Below are 12525 nucleotides of genomic sequence, written 5' to 3' on the forward strand. Positions count from 1 at the left end.
GGCATATTTATATAATATGTAAAAAAAATTACACTACTACAACCATGTATCCCCTTACCAAAAATTATAAACAATCATTTTTAGTTGGCTATATTTGACCAATTAAGAAAACCCTTACATATAATTTATATATAATCATAATATAGATAATACTATTGGAGTGTATATCAAACCCCTTAGCTAAAATTTTATAAAATGTTGATAGCCAACCTTTTTGCATTTATCATTGGAGATACTCTAAGACATTATGTAAAATTTGCTTAACCTGTAAGACATTTTGCTTCGATAGTATTGCTTATATTGGTTGACTATAATTTAAAATAGTATGTTATTAATATTTTAGATTATTATAAACAGAGGCCGATCGAGGGGGTGGCTGGGTTGGCTCACCAGTGAATTTCTATAATGACAAAATTTTATATGTAATACGATATTATATGATGATTCAACACGGTTAATCTTATTCTTTTAGCCTCTGTCAATCTTGTGATAAACTAGACATCACTAAATAGAACGTAGGTGTTGGTATATGTGTTTAAACTTTCTTAAGAAAAATAATTATTTTAAGTGATAATTATATATATATATATTTACCACTTAAAATTAAAAATGGCCTATTAGTTTTTTTTTTTATAGTAAATCGAAAATTTGGCTCCACTCAGTAAATTATTTAAACATCTACTTTAACTTTTCAATATGTAAATTTATATATAAAAAATCAAAAAATAATGTTCTAATTAAAATTTATGTATAATTTTATTTTTTATATTGATGAAAAAAATTTAAGAGTCAATTTTTTATTCAGCCCCAGTCAATGAAATTTATTGGGTCCGCCTATGATTATAAATAGAATATATTAATTTAATATAGTAATAACTAATGTGTAATCTTTCTATATATTTCTTATAGTTATATAGTGGATCGACAGGTTGGTTATAAATATAGAGAGGGGTGTATATGGTTAGAGTGTGATTTTTAAAGAGATTGACTATATTTTTTATTCCCAGACAACTCAGTTTTTAGTTTAAGGGCTATATTGATGGTTGGAGATGTTCTAAAATTTTAAGATATCGATTAAAATCTAAGTGTATAATTCAATGAGAATCTAAAATATCTATTCAAATATGATCATATTCACAACTACCTCGACTTTTTTGTATTATAAAATGATGTATTTTATTGGCGTTGCTAATATGTTTTATACCTTTTGAAATCTTGTTATTCATGAAATTTTGAATAATGTCGGAATGTTGTTGTCTCTTCTTCAACTTTTCTAAAATCCACATAAAATTAAAAGTAATCTGTCAAAATTTATATAATATTATCCATTTACTAAATTCTAAATCGAATACGTTGTGTTATTGTACTAAGTATTTATATGGACACATTTATGATATTATTAATTAAAAGAAAAGGATAAAAATGACCTCATATACCTGGTCAATTCCAGTTCAGTGGGTTTAAATTTTCCAAAATTACGGTTGTTTCGAACCAATATATAACTAGTTTGGCTTGCTTTTTCCGAACATCATTTCCATTAAAATCGAATTAATCAAAATATATTATACATGAATATTATTTATATAGTTTAATATTAATACGTTAACGCTCGTCCATGAGTCCATCTATGTTCACATATTGACCCAAGGATATTAGGCCATCTTCAACCGTTGTGATTCAAAAATACAAATTTAGATCACCAACTGATCCAAATACTGATCCAAATTTCTTAACAAATCCAAGTGAGATCCAAATATTTGATCCAAATTACTTTTTACATATAATAATATATAAATATTATATTAAGTAATTTTATCTTAAATTTATCATTTAATCATTATTAACAATTTATATAACATTTCATAAATTAATTAAATCAAAAAAAATTAATACACATAAAAATATTAAAATTGTGCACTTAATTCACAAAAAATACTTGCAATAATTAACATACAAAATATCATTGATACACAATAATTTTCCGAATTAGTATATTTTTCCCACAAATGCTCAATTAATGCATGTCTAAGTGTAATATGTGCCTCTTTATTTTTAATTTTTAAATTTTAATGAAATTATGTTTTCTCATTATTTTAAGTTCTAATTTAAAAATAAATTTTGTTAAGTATTAATTATATCCTATTATTAATTATATAATTAAATAATCGAAAATCAATTTAAAATCTCATAAACTACAAATAACAAAGCCATTACTTTATATTCAACCAAGTGATCCAAATTTGGATCAGTGAACAGTAGTGATCCAAATGGATCACTACTGTTCACTGATCAAAATTTGGATCACTGTTGAAATAGAATTTGGGGTAATTTGCCCCAAATTTGGATCTTTGGATAACTGTTGGATTTTCCCTTAGTGCAAGTTACGACCTAGATCTTTATCTGACTGCGCCGCCGACCTCAACTATATGATCTCCGACTATTAGTAGTTGAATTAGTGTCATTTTTATTTTGCTGGTGCAAAAAGTTGAAGAGGTGAAGACTTAAACTACTTTTATTTTCATAACTAATATGTATTGAATTATTGATACCTGATCAATGAAATTTTGTTTTCGATTATTTTGGTCGGTTCGGTTAAATTCGTGCCAACTGACAGAATCTTTAGCCCATCGCGCTGGTCCTATTAATAGTCTTAGTGACTGTTAGGTCCAAAAGGTACATACAGAAGGGGTGAGTGTATATTTTTCATTTTTAATCGATTAAATGCAGCGAAATATAAATCAAACGAATACACACGGGTTTTCGGGTAAATATTCTTTTCCTCAAAGTATAAATACCCATATATTTGCTTACAACACGGAATATAAAATATTTTATGCTATAAATAACTCTAAAGAGATAAAGTTTTATCAAACGATAAGCAATAGAAGCTATAAAGCAATATCTAATGAGTGATATCAACAAGTAAGACTTTAATTGGTGTGAAGAAAATTGGGCAGCACTCTCCTTGTAAAAATCTTAAAAAGAACAAACTAAGTTCTCATGAATTTTTTTTTGTAGAGTTTCGTTATTGTTTGCTGCAGGAGACTACTTGTTCTTTCAAAGATCCGATGGATATATAGTGATGTGACTTGATTGAGAAGATATGGATAAGTGGTTCATTGTAGTCCATTCATTTGAGCTTGGAGTCCTACAAATTCGACCAAGGGATGCTACAAATCGACCAAGCAATATTGTAGAAGGTACAGATCGACCATGTGATTTTTCACAAGCTACAAATCGGCAACATAATGCTTAGGCTTGCAAGAAATTGACTAGGTATCTTGATTCTTCTACACATGGGACTATCAAGGTGCTAGAAATGGACCTTGTCTTTTCCTGGAAGCTATAAATTCGACCTTGTATGGCACCTAGTCGACCAAGACAACTTGGAAATCGATAATAGAAGTTTTGCATTGCTAGAAGTCGATCAACATGAGAGAGAGAGGGGACTTGATGGTGACAAGACACTTTCTTGGAAGCTACAAATTGACAATGTAATTCTTGGAAGCTGGTAATCGACCAATACAAGCATCCAAGGCTACAAATCGACCACCCTTGCTAGTATTTTGATTTTACAAATTGATAATGCAATCATAGGATCTTGTACTTGATTATTTTTAAGCCTTTAGGCCATTCCTTGTGTGTCTTTAGTTGTAGTCCTCTATATCTTTAAGTCTTCAGTCTTCTTTCTTATGATCTTTCAATCTTCAGGTATTCATAACTTAATCATTTAACATTACTCTTTATTATGACTACCACTTAACAATCTTTCTGAGAATAATACTTAGTTTCCCTTGACGGATCACTGACGCCTAGTGCAATTGGTCTGGTTCACAGATGACTATTTCCGCTCTCAGGCCTATGTATTATAATTCTATAAACCAACGTCAAGTCTTCAATAATATCCATTAAGCTCCATTTAAAATCTTTTAGGTGTTCACACTAACCGTAATAACTATTTCGAAGAACTTTAACCTTATTCCTCTATTGCCTGAACATATTAATGAACTTCATACGAACTTTTATTGACGTCTTCTTTACTACAGCTACCAAGATCATTATGTATATATCAAATCATCATTCTGAACTAATTCCAGTGGAATATAGATTATTTGCAAGGCCTCGTTCTATGTTGAGTTATCCAAACCAGTATTATTGAGTTATACATTCTGCTTTAAACTTGCTCAACAGTGACCAGTTTTGGTCATTAGCGATATAAAAATGATCGAAAACTTGCAGTTATTTATAAGGTCGTCAAAATAGGAAATAAAAATCACTAAATGTGGTCATTTTCTTAAGTCTGATTATAACCAACAGCAGCCACACTATATTTTCCGAAAATTTTGAAATTTTATCAAAAATTTCAATGGTTACAAAAGCAACCAATTTCATTCATACTTGATAATGGCCGGTTTTGATCACAAGTTAAAATCGACCATTTCTAGTCATAAAGTTGATTTGACTGATCCCAATCTCTTAATGCGACATTATTTGACCATCTATTGCGTTGAGCAAGATTGAAGCTATATATATAACTCAACAATACTGGTTTGGATAACTAAACATAGAACAAAGAACTTGGAAATAATCTTTATTCCAATAGAATCAGTGCAGATTGATTATTGGGTATATACATGATGATCTTGGTAGTTGCATTAAAGAAGACGTCAACAGAAGTCTGTATAAAGTTCATTAATGTGTTCTGAGAACAGAGGAATAAGGTTGAAGTCATTTGAAGCAGTTATCAGGATTAGTGTGAAGATTTAAAGGATTCTATGTGAAGTTGATTATATCTGGTAGAAGACTTGACAATAGTTTGTAAAGATTATAGTACGAAGGCCTAAGAACGGAAGTCACCTGTGAACCAGACCATTACACTAGGCATTAGTGATTCGTGAAAAAAACTAAGTACTATCATTAGAAGGATTGTTAAGTGAGGATTCATATCTGAAGATGAAGGTTATATGGTTTATAAGAAGACTCGGAGAGAAGACATGAAGATGAGACAGTTTAAAGGTTAAAGCATTCTTCAGAAACTAAGTAAAAATGATCACTACCTTGTAGTAGAAGTCACCATGGACATTCTATTACTTAGTAGGAGCAAGAACCTTGAAGTACAACTCAAAATCTATGTATTAGAGTTGGTTTTGACATAGTAGGAGCAACATGGAAGAAATTAGAGCAAAAACTATCTCATAAATGCATGTTTACTGGATGCCCGGTAAGGTAAATTGTTTAAGGGGGGTTGGATACAGTTAACCAATAAATCAATTTATCGCGGAAGTAAAGTATTAACATTAGAGAACAGATGAATCAAATAACTGTTTATATTGATCTTCAATAAACTGTTACAAAACTCTCTCAAGAACAATATTTTTAAGAGCTGCTAGGTTATGAAAATACTCGAGTTAAGGACACCGCAAAATTATAACCTAATATGTGTTTATATATCATAGAATTACAATCAATCCATATCAATTACAAGATATGTTACAGTATAATTTATCTAGTTTCTATATATATCTAAATCAACAACTATGATCCTATAAATCAGCAGATTCTGATTTATCCTGTAGTTGTGACTTATCAAATCATATCCTGATAGTCTTCACATCCTGATGTATATACTGTGTGCATCAGATCCTAACGGTTGACAATTCCTGACTGTTAGACAGATCCTGATTGGCTTCACATCCTAACAACTCTTGACAGATCCTGACTCCACAGCAATTCCTGATTCCTGACATAGACAATCTCCAAGAGTATCCCCCAATTTATGCTTTGCAGAATAAACATAAATTATAAAGTATTTTCTAGTGCCAAAAACCAAGAAGACAAAATTTTAAGTGTAAGAGTAGTAAAGCATACTTTGTTTCAGAATTTGGTCTTCATATTTCTTGGTAGACTCTTCAGTATCTCTGAACAAAAGCTTTCACTCTATCATAAATCTTCTTCAACATTATCTGCTCTAGCCTGATCTTCAAATTCTTCTCATACTCAGTTTCTTCAGATAGATGGAATATTACAGCTCTTAAGTTTCTAATTAGAGTTCTTTCAATCATTAACTCATCCAGTGACACATAACAAGCTTTTGGACCATCATGATTCATGGTTATGTGTCTCTGAGTGAGGATATTCTCAATTATAACTCCTTCTTTCTTTATGTTGACTTCTTGCATTCTAAAATTCATGTAAGTGGGAACATAAAATCCAAAATAATGAGAATCATTATCAAGTACCCTTTTCCTAATAGTTGCAAGAATCATATTAGACCATTCTTTGGAAGCTTCATCTTCAACTCTTAGCAAGTAATGTATATATTTGAGCTCTTTGGTTGTCATGATCAGTAATTCATTAAGAGCTAAAACTTGAACTTGATCACCTTGTTGTAAGACTAGAATCTTTTGCTTGGGTTCTGAGCCATCATGTTTGTCAAGTATGATCTTCACTGCTTCTAGCCCGTCTAGATGATCAACTATAACTTCCTGACCAGGATTATCGGCTAGAGTAAAATTAATCAATCTTAGATTTACCAAATCAGCTTCATGATGCCCAATCCCAGTTCTTGTATAAGGTGTAGACAGTTTGAGAGCATTGGCTTGTACCATCCAGGATTTATTGTCTCCCATATTGTTAGAATCAAGTAAATCTTCCTCCCTTATACCTCCAGTAACAAAGTTCATCTCATCATTACAATTAAGATCATCAATTTTCTTCCACTTGTACTTTTTCTTGATCTTGGGAAAATTTTAAGCTCTCCTATCTGCTCTTTCACTCAACATCCTCATATCAATACTCCTCCATCTACTTCTCTTCCAGATCTTCTAAGCATTTTATTAAATTCTTTATTAGCTCTATCAATAGCTATCCTGATCTTTCCTTCCTATTTTCTCTCTTCTTCATCAAAAACAACATCCCTTTCATCTTCTCCAACTTCAGCATTGAATGCTTCAACATAGGTAGATAAGATTTCAAGATTCAATCTGAATAGAGCTTCTTCATCTTCATTTTCAAATAATTCAGAGATAGACACCCTATCAGGATCAGGAACTGAACTGTCAGGAATTGTAGTGTCGGTATCTGTCCTGTCAGGAATTGTGTCAGGAATTGTCACTATGTTGTCAGGATTTGATTCTGAAATAATAGGAGCAGCCTCAGTCTGTAATTTTCTTGATCTTCTTATCAGAGGCATTCCAGTATCTTCATTTCCAGCATAAATATCAACATTTATCAGCTTGATAGCATTATCTCTAGGTTCAGGATTGATAAATTTGGGATATATATGAATTTTAGGAGCCTAAGTCTCAGGAATCTCCTCAATCTTGACTCTACTAGATCTTGTCCTTCTTTGAGAGGGAACAATGTCATAAGCATCCTTATTAGAAGCCTTTCTACTACCTTTCTTTCCACCCCTAGCTTTTCTCTTTCCTTTAGCTTATAGCTGACTTAAAATCTCCTCTTGATGTTTAAACATCTCCTCCTGTGACATATCTGGAAAATCATCAGCTAGGTGAGTGAGAGCTCTTCTATCAAACATTTCCTCTACTTTTCTATCTTTATAATAAAGAGTGATGCTTGCTCCAGTTGGAGTTCTGAAGGTTTTAAAGAATCTTTGTGCATCTTCAGGATTGTCAATTATCACCTCATCTATGTCAGGAATTTCCGATCGTGACTGGTGCTTTTCCATCAGGACTTGAGAATGAGTAATTGTCTTTGTCTTCACAGTTTTAGATCCATCCCTGGAGACTTGAGTTGACTATATAGTTTGTATTTGTATCTGAAAACCAGCTCTAGACTTAAGTACCACAACATCAGAGGTCTTTTTTGTCTGTTTATCACCATCATTATCAGGATTGGCATTTTTCTTCAAAACTGATTCAGGTCCACATTTTTTTTGGTATTATCTCCCCCTTTTTGGCATCTAGACTGTGTAGAAGAGATATAATAGCATCCAATTTATCATTTGTAGCATTCTGACCAGCTTAAAGAGCTTCCAGTTTTTCTATCATCTGCTCCTGTTTAGCTTCTATGCTGAACATCCTCTTGATTAGGCCATTGTGCTTGTTTGTACCTTTAATAGTCACAGAAAGGTCAGCAAGTTCTTCTCTAAGATCAATATTGTCTTATTTGAGTGTTGAGATAGAAGAATGCAACCCTTTGACTAGTACTGTAGTATCCTTGATAGAAGTCTTCATGTCAAGATGTGAGACCAAGTGAACAACATGATCAGCTAATGATTGTGCAACTTCTAGAGAAATCTTTTCACTTGGTAACCTCCATGAATGACTCCATTCATGAGTGTAAGTCATATGTCATAGCCTATTTGTATATCCGAGGATTCAACTCAACTCAAATAAGAATGTAATAAGTAAATAGTGGATCTACCGTTAAAAGAGATCTCACAGAGTAATATCTGTCAAAGGATTCAGAAACAAGGTTCATCTACAGACTTGAGGAATTAATTCACTGGAAGAAGTTCAAGAAATTGATCATGCCTCAGTGATATAAATCAAGAGTGTGGATTTAATCAAGTGACAGAGATCTCGTCAGAGTATCATTAATTACAAGGATTTAATCTGAAGAAAATCAAAGTATCAAAGTCAAGATATGAAGAAACGTCACGGAAGTTAGTCACTCATGAACCAGACAGTACATCGAGTGTCAACGTTGAAGTGGTGGAATTGATTCATAATTCTCAGTGATTTTCAGAAGATATTCAGAAGATTGGTTGATGCTCAGGGTTAGTATTAATTCTCTATTAATTAATTATGTCATATAATTTAAATAAGAAAATAAATTATATCTGTAAAGATTAATTTATTTGATTAATTAAATTAATTGATTAATTAATTCAGAATTAATATTAAGGATTTTCAGAATTTAAATTGGATTAAAAACCGTCTTAAATTAGCAAGACAATTGAAAATGAACTAGCATGACAATCAGGATTGTCATACCGATTGTCATGCCAAGTCATTTCAATTGTCCTACCGAAAGTTCTACTGTGAAGGAGATAGTCTTGCTAGTTCAACTGATTGTCATACCGAAAGTCATTGTAGTTCAATCAGATTGTCTTGCTTATTCAATCCATTGTCCTACCGAAAGTCTTGCCAGCTATAGGATTGTCATTCCAGTTCAATTCAATTCTGTTGAATGAATTAAAAAGACACAGAAGCAACAGAAAGAATAATAATCATCCAATCAAGAACACAGAACTAGAGAACAAAGAAAAAGAAGCAGACACAAATATTTCATCTCACCTGCAACTTCAAGATCAATTTCTAGATTGTAAAGTTAAATCCAATCAACTAGAAATCTTTATCTTGTTCTTGTGTAACAATCTAGCGGATCAAAATCCCTAGAACTTAATCTCAAATTGCGTTTAGCATTTGAATCTTTTTATTACAAAAATAGAAAAAGTTCATGTCGAATTTATTCTAGATTTGTGATAATTAATTTGAGATTAATTCCTTGTAATCGATACAGTTGTTGTAACACCTTTCAAGTTTAATAATATTTTTATTTAACTTGAATTTTGTTTTATATTTTTTATTCCGCATTTAATTCGATTATTCGGTACTGTTTGTATTCCCCCCCCCCTTCTACAAACATATTGGGACCTAACAATTGGTATCAGAGCCTTCTGATTAACGAACAAATCAAGATCCTAGACTTTTTGTGATTTTTCAACTCCTTGAATTTTTATTCATTCAAAAATTCATAATGACTTCACAAAAAGTTGGAACCGTTAAAATTCCACAATTTGATAAAGAGAATTATATTATGTGGAAGAAGAAGATGCTCTTATTTTTACAAGTGGCAAATCCCAAATATTCAAACTTGTTAAAGAAGGGGATAAGAACTCCGATGGTTATTGAACCGGAGGTGATAGTAGATGATGTTGTGATCACCAAAGCCAGAACCTATCCTAAAGATCCTGAGGATTTTTCTCCTGCTGAAAAAGATGAAGCCTCCTTGGATGCCAGCCTTCAGTTAATTTTAATTGATTCCCTTGATCCCTTGATGAACAAACATGTGATGAACTGTAAAAATTCCAAACACATGTGGGAAACTATTGAGGTAATCAATGAAGGCACAGAGGAAGTTAGGGAGAACAAGTTGGAGATCCTAACCTCTGAGTATGAATATTTTAAATCAAATCTAGGAGAAGGAATTACTGAAGTGTTTGAGAGGTACAATGCGTTGATCAACAACCTGAACATAAATGGGAAATATTATTCAATCAGGGAGGTCAACAAAAAGTTCCTTTTAACACTGCCAACTCATCTTGAACATAGAATCACTGCCATTAGAGAAGCTAGAGATCTGAGTGAGATTTCTTTGGACAGGCTCTATGTAGTGTTAAAAACCTATGAGTTGGAGCAGATTCAATAGAAGGAAGTCTACGGGAAGGATAGAATGGTCAGCACATCTACTCCACTTATAGATGAAGGTCAATAACAACAGCAATCTCAACAATTGGAGAGAATGGTACAGTGTTCCAAGGCTGAGGAAAATATGTTAGTAGCAGAATATGATCCTTCTACTACAAATCAATCAAGTGATGATTTTTATTCCTTGGAAGAGCTGGAGCAATTGGAAGACGAGTCAATGGCCCAAATTGTCAAGAGATTCTCCCATGTCAGATTCAAGAGGAATCCCAAGCTTAAGTACAAGTCCAACTACAACAAATTCCAGAAAGGTGGATCTTCATCCTCTAACACCAGAAGTGGTGGATACAAAATAGGGATGGTTGATCGGAGCACCATTAGATGCTATAACTGCAATGAGTTGGGACACTTTGCCACAGAATGTAGGAATCCAAAGCAAGTAAGAAAGAACTCTGAAAGGGCTTATCTGGCAAAGGGAAGAAGCTGGGATGATACTGACAGTGAAGATGAAGATGAAGGAAATCTTGCTCTTATGGCTATTGATGGAAAAGCTTCATCATCAAAAAAAGAGGTAAAACTTTCTGATGCTGAAATGGTTTATCATCCAAGAGGTAACTTAGATTGTGCACGTCGTGATAATGAACTGTTAAGTTTACAGATCACAGACCTTGAGAAAGAGGTCAATGAATTAAGACTTGTGCACATTAATCAAGACAAATTAAAAGAACAAGTATCTTTTCTAGAGAATATAGTTGACTGTTATAAAAAAACTCGAAACTATTCTCAAAGACAAGATCACCGGTCTTGAGACTAAGGTTAGAGCCTACTTCAATTCTTGTTCGGAGGCTAAAGAGTTCTACAGTAAGCAATCTGTTAATCAAACATCTGGAATAGGTTATGATTACAATGTTGCTATTGGAGAATTAGGCATAAACTCCCCTCCTCGTGTCTGTGCTAAAGGGAGGGAAGTACCACATGTGCTTAAGGGTGTTGATGAACCCCTCTATAAACCATCAATTGCTGAACCATTTGATGCGACCTCTTCTATTATTCAAGAAGAAATACGTGATGAAGATCTTGCTAATGAGAAGGTTGTTTCCAAGTCAAGTGTGTCGAAAGTTCCAGTCAAAGTTGTGAAAGCAACTGAGACTAACTCAGACACACATGAGGTGGATAACAAAAATGCCATGTCTACCATGCATAAATTGCCTGCTGTTAATCACTCTCATAAAGCATGTGGTGTTTCTAATTGTATGTCTTGTGCTTTTAATATGATGTATGCTTATTTTAATGGTAAGCATGTTTCTAATGATAAGACTACTCCTCGTCAGCATGTGAATAACAAGAAGCATGATAGGTCTAAGACTGCCAGTCCTTCTAAGGATAGAAAGGAGACATTTGTGCCTAAGCTTAAACAGAAATTTGTTAAGGCTGTTTACAAGGTCAAATGTTCAGTCATTGAGAAAGTTGAGACAATTAAAATTAAAAATGTTGTTTTTCCTGACAAAGGACAATTCTACAAGTATGCCGGGCCCAACCAAGTTTGGGTTCCGAAGAAGGTCTAATCCATTTGTAGTGCAGGGCATTAAACAGGTATAACCGGTAGTGTGGATTCTTGACAGTGGATCATCAAGACATATGACCGGACATAGAGCCCTGCTATCAAATGTGGTTGAGAAAGTTGGCCCCATGGTTACCTTTGGAGATAACAGCAAAGGTTTATCTGAGGGATATGGCTGTTTGCAAGCTGGTAATGTTATCATTGAACTTGTAAATAGTTTCTATATTTTTTCTATATTTATATAAGTTTTTATTTGTATTTTCTGCAATTGTAAATATTGTAAGATATATGAAATTGAATGCTGATATCTTGTTGATAGATATTTGGTATTTAATTCATTGATATTTATTTTTATTATTATTATTTGTATTGTATTATTTATTTTATTTTATTTTATTTTATTTTATTTTATTTTAAATTAATTTTATTTTAAATTTTATGCAACATAACAATTAGTATCTAAAGTACTTGACAAGTATCGGTCAATGATATGTTGTTAACATTATGTTGCAGATATTTGTAAGCTTTTGACATAAATGAGAATTACTTAGACTTTACCCTAAGTGATCAATG

This window comes from Apium graveolens, chromosome 10, assembly GCF_009905375.1.
Source record: "Apium graveolens cultivar Ventura chromosome 10, ASM990537v1, whole genome shotgun sequence".
Classification (NCBI taxonomy): Eukaryota; Viridiplantae; Streptophyta; class Magnoliopsida; order Apiales; family Apiaceae; genus Apium; species Apium graveolens.